The sequence below is a fragment of the Eptatretus burgeri genome, chromosome 1 (assembly GCF_056783735.1).
Source record: "Eptatretus burgeri isolate ZD-2024b chromosome 1, Ebu_testis_v1, whole genome shotgun sequence".
Lineage (NCBI taxonomy): Eukaryota > Metazoa > Chordata > Myxini > Myxiniformes > Myxinidae > Eptatretus > Eptatretus burgeri.
In genome coordinates this window covers 138,628,311-138,651,550 of record NC_140961.1, presented here as the reverse complement: position 1 = coordinate 138,651,550, position 23,240 = coordinate 138,628,311, and the positions used below count along the sequence as shown (strand labels likewise).

At 46.5% G+C, this 23,240-nt stretch overlaps 1 non-coding gene and 1 pseudogene across 1 annotated transcript; both read left to right on the top strand.

Moving 5' to 3' along the window:
* The first annotated feature begins 9,236 nt into the window (after positions 1 to 9,236).
* LOC147035587 (uncharacterized) lies at positions 9,237 to 10,989 on the top strand (annotated as a pseudogene).
* Positions 10,990 to 13,063: 2,074 nt separating this feature from the next.
* On the top strand, positions 13,064 to 13,182 carry LOC147035586 (5S ribosomal RNA). Its single transcript, XR_015050064.1, has one exon. It is a non-coding gene; the product is annotated as a 5S ribosomal RNA (ribosomal RNA).
* Positions 13,183 to 23,240: the final 10,058 nt, after the last annotated feature.

Below are 23,240 nucleotides of genomic sequence, written 5' to 3'. Positions count from 1 at the left end.
GCAATCCCACTTTTACCTTACACCGCTCCGTCATTCCTACCACACACCTCACCCTTTTCACACTGTCCTCATACATATCCTGCACGATCCTCACATACTTCTCCACCACTCCCGACTTCCTCATACAATGCCACAACTCATCTCTTGGCACCCTATCATAAGCTTTCTCTAAATCCACAAACACACAATGTAACTCTTTCTGGCCTTCCCTGTACTTCTCCATCAACATTCTCAAAGCAAACATCGCATCAGTGGTGCTCTTTCCTGGCATAAACCCATATTACTGCTCACAGATCGTCACCTCTCCTCTCAACCTAGCTTCCACGACTCTTTCCCACAACTTCATGGTGTGGCTTAACAACTTTATCCCTCTGTAATTTCCACAGCTCTGCACATCACCCTTATTCTTGAAAATCGGAACCAGTACACTTAATCTCCACTCCTCCGGCATCCTCTCACTTTCCAAGACTTTATTAAACAATCTGGTTAACAACCCCACTGCCATCTCTCCAAAGCACTTCCATGCCTCCACGTGTATAACATCTGGGCCAACCGCCTTTCCACTTTTTTCATCTTCTTCATAGCAGTCCTCACTTCATCCTTACTGATCCACCCCACTTCCAGATTCACTATCTCCACCTCTTCCAACCTTCTCTCTCTCTCATTTTCTTCATTAATCAGCTCCTCAAAGTACTCCATCCACCTTCTCAACACACTCTCCTCGCTCGTCAGCACATTCCCATTTGCGTCCTTTATCAACCGAACCTGCAGCACATCCTTCCCAGATCGGTCCCTCTGTCTTGCCAATCGGTATAAATCCTTTTCCCCTTCTTTTGTATCCAACTTCTCATACAGCTCGTCATATGCCTTTTCCTTGGCCTTTGCCACCTCTCTTTTTGTCTTTCGCCGCCACTCCTTGTACTCCTGCCTACTTTCTTCATCTCTCTGACTATCCCACTTCCTTTGCGCCAACCCCTTCTTCCTTATACTTTCCTGTACCTCAACCTCGTTCCACCACCAAGTCTCCTTATCTTCCTTCCTCTGTCCAGATGACACACCAAGTACCTTCCTTGCTATCTCCCTCACCACTTCTGCTGTAATTGCCCAATCATCCCACCCATCTTTACCACCATCCAACGCCTGTCTCACCTCCTCCCTAAATTTCACGCAACAGTGTTCCTCCTTGAGCTTCCACCATCTGGTCCTTGGTTCAGCCCTCACTCTCTTCCTCAACCTCACCTCGAAACTCATCCTACAGACCACCAATCAATGCTGTCGAGCTGCACTCTCCCCTGCCACCACCTTACAGTCACTAATCTCTTTCAGGTTGCATCTCCTGCTTAAGATGTAATCCACCTGTGTGCACTTTCCTCCACTCTTGTATGTCACCCTCTGTTCCTCCTTCTTCTTGAAATATGTATATACCACTGCCATTTCCATTATTTTTGCAAACTTGACCACCATTTGCCCTTCCACATTTCTCTTGTTGAGACCGTACCGACCCTTCACCTCCTCATCCTCTTTATTCCCTTCCCCAACATGCCCATTGAAATCTGCTCCAATCACCACTCTTTCATCCTTGGATACAATCTCCACCACTTCATCTAACTCACTCCAGCAATCTTCTTTATACTCCATCTCACACCCCATGTGTGGGGCATATGCACTGATGGCATTCATCATCACCCCTTCAATTTCCAACTTCACACTCATCATTCGGTCAGACACTCTCCTCACCCCCAATACCCTCTTGACATAATCTTCCTTCAGGATTACCCCGACACCATTTCTCCTCCCATCCACACCATGGTAGAACAGTTTGAAACCACCTCCAATGCTCCTAGCCTTACTCCCCATCCACTCTCCATCATGTCTCTATGTGTGATGTATATCATGTATATGAGACATATGATGTCTCTCCATCATATCAGCCAACTCTCTCCCTTTGCCAGTCATCGTCCCAACATTCAGAGTTCCAACTCTCACCTGCACACTTCTACCCTTCCCCCTCTCCCACTGCCTCCGGACTCGCCTTCCCCGTCTCCTTCTCCTCCTTCGTCCAGCAGTAGCACAATTTCCACTGGTACCCTGCTGACCACCGGTACCGGTACCGGTCGTTGGTAACCCGGGCCTTGACCGATCCGGTATGGAAATTCGTTTTGTTGTCCGCATAATGATTTGGCATCGGTTTTTACACCGGATGCCCTTCCTGACGCAACATTGGTCACCTCTTACAACACACAGGGATATGGTACACCTATTCTAACTGGGGCATACACCGGGCCCAGTACAACTGGTACTCATTTCGCTGACCACGGAAGGATGGCAGGCTGAGTCAACCCCCTGGTGTTTTCGACTTGGTATGTATATATATATATATATATATATATATATATATATATATATATATATATATATATATATATATATATGTATATATGTATATATGTATATATGTGTATATATATATATATATATATATATATATATGTATATATATATATATATATATATATATATATATATATATATATATATATATATATATATATATATATATATATATATATAGTGTTACGGCTGTGGAAATTCGCATTACACCATAAAGGGCCCTCAGGTGAGATATCTCCATAGGTACATGTGTGGTAAGCCCAAACCCGTTGTATAGAGGCAATTTATGTGATCCATCCGGGCTGCGATGCTTTGAGTTTGTCGTTTTTCTTTTTCTATGTTTTATTTCAAACAAACAGCATCTCAACAACCACACCACCTCCACCATCTACGCTACCACATCTTTGCCACTACGTCCGCTTCCGAACGGCAAACAAAGGCGCCAAGGAGGGAACTGCGAGGATGCGTGGGTTTCCCCTCCTGTTTCTCCCGCCTGATCTTCCCCGTGCTTTGGAGTGGAGGAGGGGCGATGCAGGTCAAAGGTCAGAGGTCATGTAAGGGAGGGGTCTCATTTTGGGGGAATAATTCTCTGGCCCAGAGGCAAAAACTGACTCCCCCGGCCCCCGCACGGGGCAGGGTGGAGGGAGAGCGTGAGGGAACGCCCTTTTCGGGAACCCTCTCGAAGGAAGGTGAAGCCGAGAACGGGGCGGGGCGAAGGGCGGAGCCCCGTGCCATCAAAGACGGACACGGGTGGGGCGCTCGGGCGCCTCTTCCTCTTCCGCCTCTTCCTCTTCGTCTTCTTTTTGTCTTGGCTGGTGGTCTGGTCTGGTCTTCAGTTGGTCGAGTTGGTACGAGAGTCTGGTTCTCGAGGGAAGAGGTCCTGCGCCCGCGGCTTGGCGAGCGGCCCTGTCACGAAGGCACGGACGGGAGACGCGGCAGCACCCGTTGTGAGGTGGACCTGCGCGTCTGGACGGGGAGTGCCGGAGAGGGTTCGCAGGCCGCGAGAGAGGTCGGGGCCAGGCGTGACCACGCTGACGGTCGTGGGAGAGGGACTCACCAGCCATAAAAGGGAAGTAGCGACTTCTTTCTTTCTTTTCCTTCTTTTGCTTTTTTGTATAAATGTGTGTGTTGGTGCCATCTGTGAAGTAGAACTGCGTAAGTGTTGCCGTGTGTCGGTCGTCGTCGGTTGTAGCTCTGCATTTGCTTTTGTTGCATGACTGTTTTAACTGTTATATGTGCATTTTTGACTGTATGACTGTAAATACGTGCCTTCCGTGCTGGTCTGTGTGAATTAAACGTGATTGTGTGAACTTGTTCCCCGTTTCGCTGCGTCCTTTCCTTCGTTTGACTCTCCATCCTGCTTCACGTAAGGGGTTCGTAGTGGGTGCAACATCCCGGTAATTAATCGGAACCGTCAAGGCTGACGATAACACCGCTCGGTTATCACTGCAGCACGGAACGGACCGCTTAAGCGGTTCGTGTCCGGAGTCGGCCTGTGGCGTGGTACGATCGCCCGGTCGACCATTCGCGCAGGTACTTAGGTAGATCGAATTTGGCGAGCAACCCTATCCTGCGCGGGTGGGCAATTGGCACGATCGTGGTGAGGTTAAACCCCCACCCATGACTAGCTCCCGGCGTTGTTCTGAGAGGGTCACGACTAAATTGTCCGTTCCGGTGGGCGAGGCGGCCGCCATTCGAGTCGAGCGGCCGATCGCACGCCGGCGGGCGCGAAATCGCAACAATATATATATATATATATATATATATATATATGTATATACATATTCATATGCATATATACAGACATACATATATTAATTCAGTGTCCCAACGGGGCTTGAACTCATGACCTTTTGGGTCCCAAACCACTGCGCCAACACCAGGCTTGGACATCGAGTATCTATATATTAATACTGAAAGACCAATTTTGTGCTCCTCCTGGCGGTCGCGTCACGTTTTTCTCGGTGCTGTGACCTGGACTGAAAGAAACATGGTACCTGTAAGAGTGCATCGCACATAGTGGCAATTGTCAAACTTCAACTCTGAAGCAGAATAAACACGTTTCCTTTTACATTCGTTTACATGGCGACGTGTGACGTCACCGCTGAGAGGCGTCTGGACGTCATGACATCATCGGTTATTCGCTTGACGCCATTACGTCCATCGTCGGAAAATTACTGCTGACAGGTGTAATTACTAATTCCACTCCTCGAAAATAGCGTCTGCAATGTAAAACCCTCTTCTGCACATGGTGACTACCTCAGAATGTGAATTTGACACAAAAAATGTAAGAAGAAACATTGTACAGTAGACACCGCTTTATAAATCCACCATGGGACCACGCCGTTTGGATTTATTAAGCGGAGAACCTATTTTCAGCCACCCACTGGATAGATAAGACAAAAAGCGAATGTCGTTAAACACTGCTTTATGCTACAAAAACATTGATTTATCAAACGGTGACAAGGGGATTGTTCAAAAGAATCTCTCCAAGGTCGCTTGCTTGGGAGGGAAGGTTTTGCCAAATGTTCCTTTATTGAATCCGTCACGTGGCAGAAATCGCGATGGGCAAAACCGGAGAGCTGCAGTCCCCTGTCCAATTTGGCGAGTGCCGTCCGCATCTCTGCCGCTGTTGGCATCGGCTCGGGTTCGTCGTCGCTTTCTTCCTTTGGCTATTGGAATTCGGGGTCGGAGGGATTCGAGCAGAGGCGGGATTCGAAGTCCGTCACCAGTTGCTGTTGTTGTTGTTGTTGTTGTTTTTTTTTTCACTCTGCGGCAGCGCATACTACATCAAGCTTAGGTTGAGACCGCGCACGTGCCAAGCAGGTGGATTTATTAAACGGCAGATTTCTCGATGTAAAATTCCGTTCCAACTCATTTTGGTCACAATCAGCAGCTGGATTTTATAACCGTGGATTTATTAAGTGGCGTCCACTGTATCTTCTATCTTCTATCTATATATTGATACTGAAGGACCAATTTTGTGCTCCTCTTAGCGGTCGCGTCACGTTTTTTCTCGGTACTGTGACCTGGACTGAAAGAAACTTCGTACCTGTAAGAGTGCAACGCACATAGTGGCAATAGTCAACTTCCAACGCTGAAGCAGAATAACCACTTTTCGTTGAGATGGGGGCGAGGAGTGAAGAGGCGGGGGGTGGGAGTGAATAGGCGGGGACGGGGGATGAAGAGACGGGGGCTGGGAGTGAAGAGGCGGGGGTGGGGGATGAAGAGACGGGGGCTGGGAGTGAAGAGGCGGGGGCGGGGGATGAAGAGACGGGGACAGGGAGTGAAGAGGAGGGGGGCAAGGTCACCAAATTTTTAGGTGGAGGTAAGCAAATTGAAAGCGGGAGACAGGGGGAAATGGGACGGGGGCTGGGTTGAATTGGGCAGAGTTGAGTGTGAGGGGTTGGGGGCCCGGGGGCAAGTGGGGCGGGGAATCGAGAGACCCGGGGCGGGGAGTGAAGAGGCAGGGCCGGGGTAATTGCATTTTTGGGTGGTGGTAAGCAAATTGAATGGGGGCGGGGGGTATGGGGCAGGGGCGGGGGATGAGTAGGCAGGGGCAAGCACACCCTGTCCAGTCCATATCCCTCGAGTGTGGGTGAGCTGGTGAGGGTGGTTGAATGAACGGAATCCGTCTGTGACGGGGTTTCAGCGAGTTAGATGTATTAGCTGAACATCGAGTTAAATTTTAAAGATGGGGAGAATGTGGTGAAATTAAAGAAGAAGACAAGGCCGCACTTCGTGACGTGTGACTTGCTTGTGGAGCGATAGTGGAAAACTGCTCTGACTAAAGGCATGGTCCCTCGGTTCTTGTCGCTGACTGGCGTTGTAGTCCACTGAGGCTTAAACGGTGAGAGTCGAGAGAGTACCGAGCTCTGAGTGTTTGCTGGTTAATTATTATTATACTTTGCTGTACTCGATTGTTGATGTACTTCTTTGTTTGTGTTTGAAGAGATGGCTTCAATGAAACAAATTAAAGCCTGATTCAAACCGAAGGCCTTTCTTTCTCTCATTAATTTCAATATCACGAGTCCGTCCGTTCCTGACGTCAGCCACAGGGTCATGCTTTTGTCCTCTCGGGGGAGGGGGGGTATATATAGATTCCAGTAGATCTTGTCTCGGCTCGTTATTCTGTGGTGGATGCGAAAAGTGCAGCTTCCCTCAAGGATGTTGGGATTCCTCCAGATTTCTCTCAGTTTTGTGTTAAACAGCAGTGGCGACGATTTAAAAACATAACCTTAAGTGTTTGTGGTTTGTTATATTTTAATCCTGATGGGATTTTCCGTCTTCTCCCCACGAATTGCCACGATGAGCCATTTATATCTGTAAACACGGTGTTTGTCCAAGGAGGAGAAACCCTTTGGTGAGAGGGGACATTACTCTTATTGTTACGGATTTGGAAACCTTGTGCACACAAACAGCCACAGTCCCCATAGTTCAGTTATTTCGATAAGTACGTGTTAATAGTTAGAATCCTTCCTTCTGTCGAATGGGAATTACGTGTGTGTGCTACGAGTTATTTTTTTTAGCTCGGTTTTTACATCTACAACAACGACATCCTCCATCACCAACTACAACAATGCCATCGCCCACGTGCATCGTGTCACGTACAGGGGTGAGGTTCCCTCCGCCCACCGTGAGCTCATCCAATCAACGGCGGCCACGAGTCGTCCGACCACCCCCCGGCCAATCAGGAGGCGAGGAGAAAAGGCCCCTCACACCAAAAGAGGAGTAGCATGGTTGTGAGGAGTAGTTTTTGGGAGACCGGCTGATCGTGGCGACGGCAGAGTGGTTGTGGGAGACGAGAGGAGGGCAGAAAGGAGGATCGTGGTGATTCTGAGCAGTCTGTCGTCGTGGCAGACGGTCGTGTGTGGTGGTTGGAGCGGTCTAAGACAGTGGTGGTCGTAGTTGAGCGGTCTCGTTCGTGGGCCGTGGACTTCAGGTCGTGGGTTCGAGTCCCACCAGTGGTTCGGGTCGGTGTGACGGCACGAGGTGGGACAGGTACCCGGCTCGGCCACTGTCCTCAGCTCGCCTTCCCTCCGAGCTGAAAGGCTGAAAATAGACCCACTAGGTCCATCTCGCGTGTGTGTGTGTGTGTGTGTGTGTGTGTGTGTGTGTGTGTGTGTGTGTGTGTGTGTGTGTGTGTGTGTGTGTGTGTGTGTGTGTGTGTGTGTGTGTGTGTGTGTGGTGCCGCCGTCCTGTAAGTAGAATTGTTAAGTGCTTTTTCTTTGCTCATTGTACAATGCCTGCCTGTTATTCGGATAACTCTGCTCTGTGTGCTTCCCTCCCTGATTATTATTGTAAAATAAATCCCCTGTTAAATGTCCCATTTTGTTGTTCTTTTTTTCTTTAATTGACCGAGCATGGTTCGGACTTGAGAAATAGCGAGGCCGTTTGGGCCGGTAAATTGTTCATTTGGTCTGGCGCAGCTTTGGTAACTTCCGCTCGGTTACGCGGGATCCGAGTCGGTGATAGCGACACAATTCGGACAAAGTCGGCCGAGGGTGTGGTTTCCCCGGTCGTTGGACAACGTGGGTATTTAGGTATATTGAAATTAGGCAATTTACCCTACCCCACGCCATCAAAATATTTGCGACCACGGTCCTCCAAGTGACCCGTGACCTTTCGGAGTTGTTAGATAGTCACGACCTAAATTCTGGGTGTTCAGTGGGAGACGACTCCACTGCTCCACCTCATGGTCGTGGAGAAATGGCGCCGGAGCGAGAGGAGGTAAGGGAGTGTAGGATCGGTGTCCCAGAAGAGATGAGGGAGAGCGAGGCCAGACTGATGGGAGAGATTGGAAACACAACGAAGGAGGTAAAAGGACAGACGATAGGACAGAATGAATTGAAGGAACTGCCGGTTTACCGGCAGCTATTCAAACCTCCCTATACTCAAACTGCCGGATTTTCTCCAGGGTCGGGGAGCCGATAGTCCAACAAGCTCAGGGTGCAAAGGGTGAAGTGATTCTTCACCATTGAGAGACAGGGCCAAAAACGATAGATAGCACGATATATCAAAAAGTTATGTCCAGTTTATGAGAACACGAGGTGCATGAGTTGGTTATGTGACAAGAACAAGCCGATTAGATTTTAGTTCAGTTCCGGTGTCATATAGAATTCTGACCCCATGGAAATCTGATCCACGGTTCACTTCTCTTGTATAGAGAACTCACCCGCCCCATAGAATTTTGTCCCCCTCTATGAAATATTAAATTTTGTTCATAAAAATGTTTTACTATATTTATTGCTCTATAATATTAGTAGAGGACCTGGCTTAGACATGTATGCACTTAATTTAGGAGAGGATAACTCAACTGTTTTAGGCTAATATGACCCCAAGGAACAAGTTGGGATGTGTGCCAAAATCTCTATCCGGGACGAACAGCCTGAAAATGACCACGCCCTTTTTAAAATCTATGTACCCCATTGTCTATCACTCTATGCACCCTATTATTACTCACTCAGCCTGCTTTTGATTTATTCATAGCACCAGTGCTACAAGATCCAGAGAGAGAGTGAGAGAACGACTTATCCATCCAGGACTGCTATCAACTGAAGGAGAAGTTCCCACTCCTCTACAACTCCTCCATGAATAGTGGATTTGTTCTGAACACCACCAAGAAAGGTAGTGGAGTGCCCTTTGACCAGGCGCTAGAGCAGTGCAACAATCGGCCTGCCAAAGTGAGTGGGAGGATAATTGGGGTCACCAGAAAGAAGGAAGCAGTAGCTCTGTGGGGAATAATTATCAAGCATAAAAAGACCAGTACGTTGACCTCCTGAAGATGAAGGATGATGTCGAAGGAGAACTCTCACTTCACCATGACTTCAACCCAAGTACTGCAACTAAGATAGTTGGGATGGTACAAGACATCGAGGAGTATCTCCTGAAGGTATGCAGTCCTCTACAAGACCAGGTAGCACTGAAGAATGTTCTCGCAGGAGAAATTGTGACCAATGTAAATGTAGACAAGTTGTTGTGCTGTATCAAGGAGGGCAGCACTGCTTGTGCTAATTTTATAGATGATCGACTCAGAAATAGGTCGATATCGATACACTCAACTATTCGCAAAATCAAGTTTACGTCCCCGAATAACACCTTGAAATTGGCTCCCAAAGCAGACATCAAAGATGAGACAATCAAAGCTCTCATGTTTATTGAGTATGGGAGTCACCGGGGGTTCACTGTTGAGGAGCTACTCAAGCATGAGATCACCAACTCTGCATTCTTCTTGGTTGACGAAGATGGTTACTTGAGGAAGAGTACCAAATCACAACTTGGGACTGAGCTGCTGAAGTTGTGCCCACTAATAGATGAAAAAAGGGCCAGAAACCTCCCCACAAACCCACGCCATCATTATCGACTTCATGGCCTTGGTGAGAAAGGTCCCCTTAAAGAAGCTTGATCCACCCGTCAAGACATTCCATGACTTTGCTATTGCCTTGACATCTATGGTCACCAAAGCTGGGCACAACTGTGATGAGATCCATATCGTTTTTGATGCTTACAGAGAGGACAGCATCAAAAATGTAGAGAGGGGGAGAAGAACAAAGTCAAAAGAAATGGTTGTCCTAGATGTGATATCACCAAACCAAAATGTTCCAGTGGTATTAGAGAACTTTTGGTCATCTTCCATCAGCAAAACTGCTTTCCAGGTATTCTATGTTGAGTGGCTCACCACCAATTACCATGGAACCAAACCTCTATACCTCGGTATATCACCACAGGCATGGATGGTGTCAGCTGGGTGTGCTTCTCCATTCCCTCGGCTCAACTGCACACACGAGGAAGTTGATGACTGGATGATGTTCCATGTGCAGGACATTCTAAGTCACCGGTCAGGACCTACATCCATGACGCTGTCATCAGGTGACACAGATATCTTTGTGTGCCTGTTATACCACATCACAGTCAATTGGAGAGATCTTGGCCTCCAAGAGCTTTGGCTTGTCCGCAACTCAGGAGTGAAAAGATCAATATTACCACTCCACGATATCTGCAGAGCACTGGGAGACGAGCTCACAAAGTGTCTCCCAGCACTCCATGCGCTGACTGGGTGTGATACAACCAGCAAGATATCAACTAAACTTGCAGCCCTGAATGCTGTCCGCAAACCAGGAAATTCCTCTCTGATCCTGAATTTTGACTGTCCCCAGCTAGTAGAAAGTGCAATACAGATGGCAGAGACATTCTTGGTCAAGTGTCTCAAACCATCAACAGACCTGGAGACATTTGACGACCTGCGTCTCACTGCATTGGATAGCAATGCCCTCAAGATGGACTTTGAGAGAACCACTTGCACCTCAACTAATACAAGGAAACGTATCCATAGAGGCTATTACCAACAGCAGCTGTGGGTCCAAGCCCCATTTAGAGATGCCACCCTGATTATGAATGCCGAGTCTTATGGGTTTGTAAGAAGGGGCAGTTTATTAGTCCGAGATTGTGATCTCCAAACCCAAAGGCCTGCCAAATCCCTGCACATGTGGCAAATGTGCTCGCAAAAATGGGTGTTCCTGCAGGGTAGCTGGGATCAAGTGTTGCAAGTACTGCAAATGCAAGGGAGATGATTGTTGTAAAAACCCTATCACTGAATGAACACTACTCATCATCCTCATACCTGGACTCTGTTGTGTAACTCTTCATGTTCCTGACCCTGGTTTACGTGACATAAACAGTATTAATGTGGTTTTAAAAGTTGTATTGTTGGTGGTTGGGCAATTTCCCTGCTGATCTTTGAAACATTGAAGCTGTCAAGACACTGCTGCCTACTAAAGTAATAAGTTTTGTTTTTTCTTTTTCATTTTACGTTAACATTCCATTGATAATAGTATGTAAATGATTGAAAATACATTTTCTTTATATAAATCAAATGCTCGCTTTCTTTCTTTTAAAAAAAAATCCCTTGTATCGTTCAAATTCCAAATTGTCAGTTCAACTCCAGTAGATGACACAAATCTTCGAACTTTGCTCTAAGTCCGGAAAGTTTTAGTTAATAATTATATGGCAATTCCAGTAAGTATGGTAAATAAAACAGTTTTTTAGCCATTTTCTCATTAAAAAATATCAAATTAGAAATTTTACACTTATATTACCCCCCCCCCCCCGAAATAAATAAATAAATAAACATGGCCATTCTGAACATTTGAGCTCCTCAGAAAATCTGGAGCTCCAACGGTTTAGAAGATACAGCAATGTCAGAAGTAGCACTTTTGATGAAAAAGGGTGTGGTCATTTTAAAAAGGGCATGGTCATTTTCGGGCTGTTCGTCCCAGATAGATTTTGGCACACATCCCAAGTTGTTCCTTTGGATCATATTAGCCTAAAACAGTTGAGTTATCCTCTCCGAAATTAATGCATACATGTCAAAGCCAGGTCCTCTACAACTGGGTTCAAACACATCCAGACGACCGTCATGTGGCTCATGAACACCTCATTTTAGCATGACCATAATTTCATTTTAATTTGTTTGTACCGTTCTGTATCTATACACAGAGGCTTGTTTTCATTATTCACACTTGATGGAGTGGACTCGGTGTGCAAAATCCATCAGATATTGCTGAGTCACAGGTGAGTTTCGTCATCATTATCTATTGTTATGGGAAGTGTAAATCAGGGACTGGGATATTGGTGTTTTTTTGGAAACATGTCGATGTATTATTCTGTGAACATTGTTGTACCTTTGTTCATACCGTTGTTCTGACTTTAGTGTTTTGTATCCTGAAAGAAGGTGACTGTTGTATCAACTTCAGAGAACTTGCACTTATCTGTGCGTCCTGTCATTCTAAAAAAATCTGTTCCTTTAATCTTTTGTCTTTGCATAGTTATTAGTACTCGGTCTCCATCCCAGTTCATCCACACTCTTGTTCACCAATCCCTTGAGTTTTATCAAATTCTGTTCTGTGCAGTTCTTTTGAGAAATTATGCTCTTTTTTTTTGTTGTTGTTGTAATCATCCGTGTGTGATGGTTGTTGTTCTGTTCATGTTCCCCTTTCACAAAGGAGAAAGAATCAACCATGAAGTTTGAGCCACAGGGAGCCTTCAACCACACTTGGATTGGTCATGGTCAGAGTGTCTGCTCTGAGTCTGGGAGGTCAGGGCTTTGAACCCCGGTCGAGTCACAAGAAAAACTGAAAATGGTACGTGCTGCTTCCTTGCTTCACTTGATCCTCAACACTTGACCAAGAAAGAGAACAAACAAGCAATCATCACACAGACTTCAATGGTCCATTGTCCTCCTTGTGTGTTGAAGTTCCTTGTGAGGAAACTCATGATATTACGTGTTTTTATAAGTGTTGTATCTTCCACCTGTTGTTCCCTTGAACACCTGAGAGTGGGATTGTAAGAAAAACTGACATTGTGTTGGAGTTCCAGAAAGAGTGAGTGCTGTATTGCAGAGAAACTCCTGATTTGTTCGTGTTTGACATAATTCCTCCCCAATGGATTTACGTCTGAACAACCGGAGTGTTGGAAGGAAGGAAACGATGGTTCGTTGGTCAATCATCTTGTGATGGTGCGGCTTCTTCTTCTTCAGGTTTCACGTCATGTGAATATGTTTTTTTTTTTAGTGTGACGGCGTCTGTGAAGGAGCTGAAAATCCAAAATGATTTCCCTCCTTGTGATTACTTTGTTAGTTTTCATCTTCATGAAGCTTGAATGACGAGCTGTTGTTGCCTACGATCATACCACCCTGAATACGCCCGATCTCGTCCGATCTCGGAAGCTAAGCAGGTTCGGGCCCGGTTAGTACCTGGATGGGAGACCGCCTGGGAACACCGGGTGTTGTAGGCTTTTTGCCCTCCAGGGGGAGTCACCCTTTGTTTTCCCTCATCCACGAATGACAATCTTTTTATTTTAATCGCAACAAAACACTCTCTTCATTCCCCTTCATGTTTATATAATAGGGAAAAGACGTGAGTTTTTGATTCTCCTGAATCTGGTTTAATTGTGAATTGCGTGATTACATTTAAAAACGAAAGAGCATGGACAAACAATCATTGGTTGACCACCATTGCGCAGCCTTGATCGGCCTCATGGTCTCTGTTTGTCTTGAAATTCCTTGTAAGGGAGCTCGTGTTTATTTAATCATGTCATCACCACGTGGATCACGTGACGTGCGACATCCAATGATTTGTTCTAAGTGAAACGCATGGTCGGGTTCAAACATGGAACATTGCATAAGCTCTGCTGTCTCATAATCCAGCGATCTAACTTCTGTTTTGTCTCACACACACACACACACACACACACACACACACACACACACACACACACACACACACACACACACACACACACACACACACACACACACACACACACACACACACACACACACACACACACACACCATGAGCCGATGATAAAGAAATGTTTCCCTCATTGTCCATTCACAGAATCTGCTCCTCACCCCCCTCTGCAGCCTCCGTGTCTCACTTGGTTTCTCCCTTGTCCATGTACGATCAATGTACACTGTTCACCGTGGAGTGTATTTTGACAGTCCCCTGATGATGAAGAAACGTTGATAGTGGAGCTTCGTCCTGTCTCTTCTGCCAGCATTAGTTTGCGGCTGTTGAAGATCCAACGATGTCTTTCGCAAAGAGTTGGCGAGCTATCACCGGCACCCTGACCAACTTTCAAATTCCTGCCCCACCTCCAGGGGCACTGCATCAGCAACACAGCTGTAATCCCATCGGTTTACTCTCTGTCTGTCTGTTTCTTCCTTGTCCCATTGGTGGTTTTTCAGTCATTGTCCGCGTACCCTTTAACATATTGAACTGAAAGTTTGTACATGGCTTTATTATGATAAGTTACAGAAACATTTCGAGTTTCAAGGTGTTTCGTCTATTTTTCACACAATTTTGCCCTTTTTAGGCTCAGAAAATATCACGTATTATCCAGGGGTCAGTGTGCAGCTGCTCTGACTGTGCCCATCTGCTTTACACCCATTGGCTGGTCAACAGCCCTGACTCCACCCCCCAAAAATCATGCATCCTCGTGCCATGAAAGACCACAGCTCGACAGGCTTCAGGCCTCTCAGGCTGTCGCCCTGAGTGTTACTCCATGCCCGATGCAAGTGGAATGATCTCAGGTGTATAACGACGATGTATTATATATGTGCATCAGCCGTACGCATGTTTTTGCTTCATATATGTCCATCGGGTTATTTTTAATTCTAGTACCTGCCCGTAAAAAAAAAAAAAATAATAATAATAAATAAATAAATAAACCACACAGGCCGTTTCTTCGCTCTCACGTGCCCGTACGTGCGTGACCCGGAAGTTCGTTATTATTCGCAGTTACGATTATTCGCAATTTATTTTTAATACCCAATTATTCAATTAGCGCCAACATATTTTACCTTTTCGCAATGTCGTGGCAAGGAAAAACAAAAAGAGAAGAGAAGAGAGAGAAAATATTTACTTCCTGGTTCGGAGCATACCAGCACTCTGATGTTCCCGAAATTTATACACCGTCTAATATGAAAACGATCATAACTTGCGGCATTGTGTTTATCTATAAATGCGCATAAGAAATCGAGAAATTATGAGAATACACAAAGTCATCACTCTCCGGAAGCCCGTACGTTGTAACCCGTAATGGGGAGCGTGGCTGTGCTTCCCTTCCCCATCGGCCACGCCCACGCAACAACGTGTCTTGCCACTGGTTTGGTAAATAAATGGCCATAACTTGGGAAGCACTTGTCCGATTAATATCAAACCTTGAAAAGGCACATCCTCAGGTCCCCAGCAATATACCTGGCAAGTTTCAATTAGATCGGACCAGAGATTGTCGAGAAACAGCGGTCACACACACACACAGACACACACACACACACACACACACACACACACACACACACACACACACAGACACAGACACAGACACAGACACAGACACAGACACAGACACAGACACACAGACACACACACAGTGATTGCTGGAATTATAGATAGAAGATGAAATAAGCAAAGCCTCAAAACGAACGAAAGCGTGGAGTAGAGTTTCTTCTTCTTCATGATAGTTCCGGTTTCGGCTCGACCATGTGTTAAACGCAAACAAATTTATTTCTCCCGAACATTCATTGAGACCGGTGAGAGACATGTGTTGCAAAGGGATTCTTACTCTTGTTGTAATAGGTTTCAGTCCACGAGGTGTCTCGTCAGGTTCATGAAGTCCACACGAGGGGTGCGAGAGAATAGAAAGTCTGTTAAATAAGGTATTACCGGGAAAAAAACATTGAGTTGGGACAGAAAAACAGAGTTCGTTTTCACGACTGTGTTGATCTTCTATTTGTTTACGTCACGTGTTTCTCTCGGTTTGTCAAATGGACAAATTGTCACATCCATATTAATACTGAAGGACCAATTTTGTGCTCCTCCTAGCGGGCGCATCATGTTTTTCTCGATACTGTGACCTGAGAAGTTTTGACATGGTGTACGTCAAAGTAGACATGTGCACAAATTAGGGGACTTCTTCAGGAGGAGTAGTGTACACCAAAAATGTCGTGCACAAGGACGTTTTGTAGGCCTCATTAGGTAAGGCCATGGAGTACACCGACTGGGATCCGGCTCTTACAAGAGCCGCCACTGGTTGTCATATTGGGCTCATGGAACGGAATCCGTCTGTGACGGGGGTTTCGGCTTGTTATATTTTAATCCTGATGTGATTTTTCCCTCTTCTCCCTACGAATTGCCACGATGAGCCATGTATATCTGTCAACACGGCGTTTGTTCAAGCAGGAAAAACCCTTTGGTGAGAGGGGATATTACTCGTATTGTTACGGATTTGGAAAACTTGTGCACACAAGCAGCCACAGTCCCCGTAGTTCAGCTATTTCGATAAGTATGTGTTGATAGTTAAAATCCTTCCTTCTGTCTAATGGGAATTTCATGTGTGTGCTACGAATTATTTTTTTAGCTCGGTTTTTACATCTACAACAACTACATCCTCCACATCACCAACGACAACAACAACGCCATTGCCCACGTGCATCGTGTCACGTACAGTGGTGAGGTTCCCTCCGCCCACAGTGAGCTCGTCCAATCAACGGCGGCCGAGTCGTCCGACAACCCCCCGGCCAATCAGGAGGTGAGTGACGAGGAGATGAGGCCCCTCCCACCAAAAGAGGAGTTGAATGGTTGTGAGGAGCAGTTTTTGGGAGACTGGGTGATCATGAGGACGGCAGACAGGAGGATCGTGGTGATTCTGAGCAGTCTGTCATGGCAGACGGTCGTGTGTGGTGGTTGGAGCGGTCTGAGACAGTGTTGGTCGTAGTTGAGCGGTCTCGTTCGTGGGCCGTGCACTTCTGGTCGTGGGTTCGAGTCCCACCAGTGGTTCGGTTCGGTGTGACCGCACGAGGCGGGACAGGAACCCGGCTCGGCCCCTGCCCTCAGCTCGCCTTCCCTCCGAGCTGAAAGGCTGAAAATAGACCCACGAGGTCCATTTCTGTTTGTGTATGTGTGAGTGTGTGCACCGTCCTGTAAGTAGAATTGTTAAGTGCTTTTTCCTTGCTCATTGTACATTGCCTGCCTTTTATTTGGATAACTCTGCTCTGTGTGCTCCCCTCTCCGATTATTATTGTAAAATAAATCCCCTGTTAAATGTCCCATTTCGTTGTTCGTGTTTTCTTTCATTGACCGAGCATGGTTCGGACTTGAGAAATAGCGAGGCCGTTTGGGCCGGTAAATTGTTCATTTGGTCGGCTTTGGTAACTTCCGCTCGGTTGCGCCGGATCCGAGTCGGTTATCGCGACTCGATTCAGATAAAGTCGGCCGAGGGTGTGGTTTCCCCGGTAGTTGGACGACGTAGGTTATATAGGTATATTGAAATTAGGCAATTAACCCTACCCCACGCAGTCAAAATATTGGTGATCACGGTCCTCCAAGTGACCCGTGACCTTTCGGAGTTGTCCGAGAGTCACGACCGAAATTTCGGGTGTTCGGTGAGAGACGACTCCACTGCTCCACCTCATGGTCGTTTATCGCCACCGAACCCCGGCCCACTGCAGTTTTAACACTGTTTTGTAACAACATTAATATTATGCCAGAACTCTTGGTGTTGTTCTTCGTCTTGTTTTAAGAAGTGACCTTGGAAGAACGCCACCATTAGCTATCTTAACACCAACATACACCTCAATAAGGACTTCCCCCCCCTCACACCCAACCCCAATGTGGAACATTACATTGGGAAGGGGGGCAAGTTAAATCGCTACAACCTGAATCGTTTAACCTTCATCAATTATGTGTAAAGACTCATATGAGCTGCTTTGATTGGTAAGGATTGTTCTGAGACGTTCCTCTGAGGGGGACGCCATAAGTATGGAATGCCTTAATCACGTCGAGTTTTCAAAACTTCTTTCAGTTTCATCGCGACTGTTTGAAAATGTAATTGTTCGTTGGACAGAGTTGATTGAAACGTTTGTGGTTAATATATTTTTTTACATCCGGAGCGTGTGCCCCATGAAAGCCATGAGAACCGATTATACACCTCAACACGGAGTTTGTACAAGGCGGAACCCCCTCCTTGGGGATGGCGGGAAGTTAAATCGCTTCAACCTCCATCGTGTGACCCTTACACCCCCTGTCAAGTGTGGTTGCGATTGGATAAATAACCACCGAATGTACAGCGGTGAACTAACAGTCAGACAGACAGACACAAAATTGAGTGTTTTAGTAAGATTACCTCGTGGACATCATATAAAGCGGGGTTAAGTCATTGATCCACTCTGTCTGTCTGTCTGTCCGTCTTCAAACGTCAGTCCATGTTCGAGGAATAACTTCATTTCATTTGAATGTTCTCTTTTGAACACGAATCGGACCACGAACCTTCAGTTCAGCAGTACTTTAGCTCTGGATTTGGAAATATTGTACGGTGTCTCTTGTTGTTCACGCTTGCGCACAGGGGGGTAAAGCAATTCCTTCAATCTGTCTGTCTGGTAGTCAAAAAAATCACATCAAACAGGGATCTTTCTGTTGTTAGGGATGGTATAAAGGACACAAACAACAGGTATGAATGACTAATTTAACGAGTTCAACAAGGTGGTGTAAAAAGGTTTTTTTCTTCCAAATACATAAACGGCGGTGAACTTCCAAATCAATGTTTTATTTTTTCTACAGCCGTCAAAACTTTTTAATTACCTTCGCATTCTGCGAAAGGTTATGTTTTGGTCGGCGTGTATTTATTTATTTATTTATTTGTAATCTTATGATTCGTATAACTCAAAAAATATTAAACCGAATTGCATGAAATTTGGTGGGATGATTGGTTATTAGCCAGGAAGCATTCGATTAGATTTTGGGATCGTTCGGGTCAAAGGTCAAGGTCATGAAAAGGTCAAAATCGTCTTTTTACGATAACACGGTCAATTTTTATTCAATGTGCATGCAACTAACGCCAAAATATTTAGAAATCAACGCCTCATCTTGTGATATGCAATATGACACAATGACGCCCATACTCTTGTTACCGGTTAGGGGTCAAAGGTCAGGGGGGTCACGACCTTGAAAAATATGCGGTTTTTGTGATAACACGGTCAATTCTTGTCCGCTTTACATGAACCCAGCACCAAAATGTTCAGAATTTAATGCCCAATCTTGTGACACAATGACGTCATAACACATGTCACCGGTTGGGGTAAAATGTCGGGGGGGGGTCACGCCCTTGAAAAATATGCGGTTTTCGGCATAACTCAGTCAATTCTTATTCAATTTGCATGAAACCAGCATCAAACGAGATTACCTTCTCTTGTTGAAACGTTGTATCCACCGAGCTTGCGAGTGAAGACTCGCCAAAATGACGCGAGTTGATTGTTGTTTAGTCTGTAGCCCCCGAAAGTCGGGAGGGGGCGGGGGGTCATGACATTATAGATATGTGGTTTGTGTCATAAGACCATTCATATGAAACCAGGTCCCCACACTCATACCAAGAACAAAAAAAGTAGTGGCGGCGAAGGCATACGCTGCGCTCTATGATTGCCCGTTCTAATTTCAATTGAAATATATATATATATATATATATATATATATATATATATATATATATATATATATATATATATATATTGTTACGGATTTGGAAGCCTTTTGCACACAGTCAGCAGCCCCCGCAGTATTCGTCTGGATATTCGTCGCTGTCTGGCATCTGCAGTCATCGCGTCGAACAGCCGGAGTCGAGCAAGCTGCATCGCGGTCCGGGCAGACGGCCCTGAGACGGTCGAGCGACGCTGAGGAGTGAACGGGTCTTTAAGAGCATCAACTCTGAAAAAGCAAAGACCCGTTCACCCCTCCGAGAGCGTCGCCGGCCAGGCCCGACCGCCTAGGCCACAGTGAAGGCTGGACGACCAAGGAGAACCGAGCAAGCCGCTCGCCAAGCTGCTCAAGCCGCCCGGCCGCTCAAGCGACTGCCGCGTGCGACACGAGGGCCAAGCCAGGGACAGCAGGGGTCACTGATCCGAAGACCGAGCCGTCACAAGGGGCGGCAAGGTAACCTGCCCAGCCTCTTGTGAGCCTCCGGTCATCCAGGCTCCAAGTGGAAATAAAGGCTCACGAGCCCTGTTCTTTTCTGGGGGTTTTGGATGAAAGTGTTCTGTGGCGCCTTGTCTGGATAAGTAGAACTGAATTAAGTGCATGCCTGTATATAACCAGAGTTGGTGTCAAAGCCACCCAATACTCGCCTGCTTATACATTTATCGTTTTTAAAAGACTAGTCTAATAATTAATATTTTTTATAAAGCATTGCAGTGAAGTATAATTTTAAAGCAATATATGTATTTGTATATTGTAATCAGTCACAAGAGCACAAGTGAGCACAATATACACCCAAACAAGAAGGTATACACAGAATTGTGCTCCAACATGGAAAACAGCATCCTGGTTGCCATGGCAACCACTTTAGATGACGAACGTATGTCACCACACACCGTCTCCACAGTCTGTACCTATGTACCAAATATGAAACGTGAAAATTGAAAACTTTGGGAGTTAGAGTGCAGACAGGAACTGATGGAAAACAGCATCCTGGTTGCCATGGAAACCATTTTAGATAACGAACGTATGTCAGGACACACTGTCTCCACAGTCTGTACCTATGTACCAAATATGAAACGTGAAAGTTGAAAACTTTGGGAGTTAGAGTGCGGACAGGAACGCACGGAAAGCAGCATCCCAGTTCCCATGGCAACCAATTTAGATGACGAACGTATGTCGCGACACACCGTCTCCACAGTCTGTACCTATGTACCAAATATGAAACGTGAAAGTTGAAAACTTTGGGAGTTAGAGTGCGGACAGGAACGGACGGACAGACGACCGGTATCGCATTATACGCCCCGATATATATATATATATATATATATATATATATATATATATATATATATATATATATATATATATATATATATATATATATATATATATTGTTGTGGTTACCAAATTCGCAAACCACCATTCAGGTCCCTTAGGTGAGGTATTTCGGTAAGTACATGTGTAGTTAGGCCCAAACCCGTTGTCTAGTGAGAATACATGTCATTCATGCGTGCTGCGACTCTTCAGGATAGCCGTTTTTCTTTTGCTATCTTTATTTTGGACCAACTGCCATGATTACCACCACAACCACAACATCAACCACCAACCACAACGCCGCTTCACCACAACCGCCACGACCTTCACGTCACACCTCGCAACCGTCGCATCGCCACCGTTCTTGCGCCGCCTGTGGGTACCGGTGTTGGACTCGTGCAGGGCGCGCGCCGAACAGCGTGTACAAAATCACGGATTTTGTGCTTCAAAAACGGATCAAAAACGACACACGCCCACTTTTTGCCGTCCAATCGGTGAGCGAGGGGCGATTTGGCCCCGCCTCCAGGGCGTTGGAGGGCGATCGATATATGCAAATTTATGGATCAAAAAGCATTCACGCCCACTTTTTCTCGGGCCAATGGGGAGCGAGGTGAAAGGTCGAAGGGAGGGGGTCAAAGATGAGAGGGCGAAGCCACGGGGCTGATAAAAAGCGACCGTGTTCGTCAGTCCAGGAGAGTAGGGGAGTAGTAGAGTAGGAGAGTCGAGACAGAAACAGAGAGTCAAGACTTCGCGGGCGGTGGAGTTGGCAAGAAGGAGCTGGTCGTCGTGTGCGTTGGAGTCGGAACGGAGGGGACGGAGCTGTGGAGAGGCGGCGAGGGCAGACGAGGGGGTGCTCGCGTTGTGCAGGGAGCTGCACCCCAGGGAGGCCGACAGCGCGACCTGGCCGAGGTGGAGACGCTCGTTGCGGGGCAATAAAAATCCTCTATACCCCGAGCATCAGCAACCCCCTCCTGTTTCCCCCCGCGCTGAGATAGTGCGACCAAGGGGGCCCCTTTCCCACCCCCTACCAGACACTGCCCGCGAGGCCCGCGGAGTTGAGGCACCATCGCCGCTCCGCGTCTCATCACCAGACGGGTAGGCCCGACCCGGTCTCGGCCTCAGGCCTGCCTCATCCTTGAGGGTATTCTTTCCTTGGTTTTGGGTATGTGTTGTCGGCGCCGTCTGTGAAGTAAAATTGTATAAGTGTTGCCGTGTGCTCGTGTAATCGGTATTAGATCTGCATTGTCGCATTTGCTTTTTGTGTAAATTGAATTGTGTTTTTCTTTTCTGTGTGCTTTTGGTGGAATTGAATATGTGTGCTTTCCGTTCAGCGCGAATAAATGTGCTTTGTGTTGAACTGTTTCCCGCTTCGCTTCGTCATTTCCTTCATTGAATCCTCATCTTGCTTCACGTAAAGGGTTGGTAGTGGGCTGAATACGCCCGATAATTAATCGAACCGTCGAGGTCGACGAATAACACCGCTCGGTTATCCCGATAGTACGGAACGGGTCGCTTAAGTGGCCCGTGTCCGAAGTCGACCTGCGGCGAGGTGCGATCGCCCGGTCTACCCTCCGCGTGGGTACTTAGGTAGGTCGAATTTGGCGAGCAACCCTATCCCACGCGGGGGCTGATTGGCTCGATCGCGGTGAGACCGAAAGGTCCACCCGTGACTGGTTCCCGGCGTTAGTCCGAGAGGGTCACGACTGGATTGTCCGTCCGGTGGGCGACGTGCCGCGATTCGAGTTACGTGGCCGTCAGCACGCCGGCGGGCGCGAAATCCGCAACAATATATATATATATATATATATATATATATATATATATATATATATATATATATATATATATATATATATATATATATATATACAGTGGGGAGAACAAGTATTTGATACACTGCCGATTTTGCAGGTTTTCCCACTTACAAAGCACCGAGAGGTCTGTAATTTTTATCATAGGAGCACTTCAACTGTGAAAGACGGAATCTAAAACAAAAATCCTGAAAATCACATTGTATGATTTTTAAATAATTAATTTGCATTTTATTGCATGAAATAAGTATTTGATACATCAGAAAAGCAGAACTTTATATATGGTACAGAAACCTTTGTTTGCAATTACAGAGATCAGACGTTTCCTGTAGTTCTTAACCAGGTTTGCACAGACTGCAGCAGGGATTTTGGCCCACTCCTCCATGCAGATCTTCTCCAGATCCTTCAGGTTTCGGGGCTGTCGCTGGGCAACACAGACTTTCAGCTCCCTCCAAAGATTTTCTATTGGGTTCAGGTCTGGAGACTGGCTTGGCCACTCCAGGACCTTGAGATGCTTCTTACGGAGCCACTCCTTAGTTGCCCTGGCTGTGTGTTTCGGGTCGTTGTCATGCTGGAAGACCCAGCCACGCCCCATCTTCAAAGCTCTTGTTCAGGGAAGGAGGTTGTTGGCCAATATCTCGTGATACATGGCCTCATCCATCCTCCCCTCAATACGGTGCAGTCGTCCTGTCCCCTT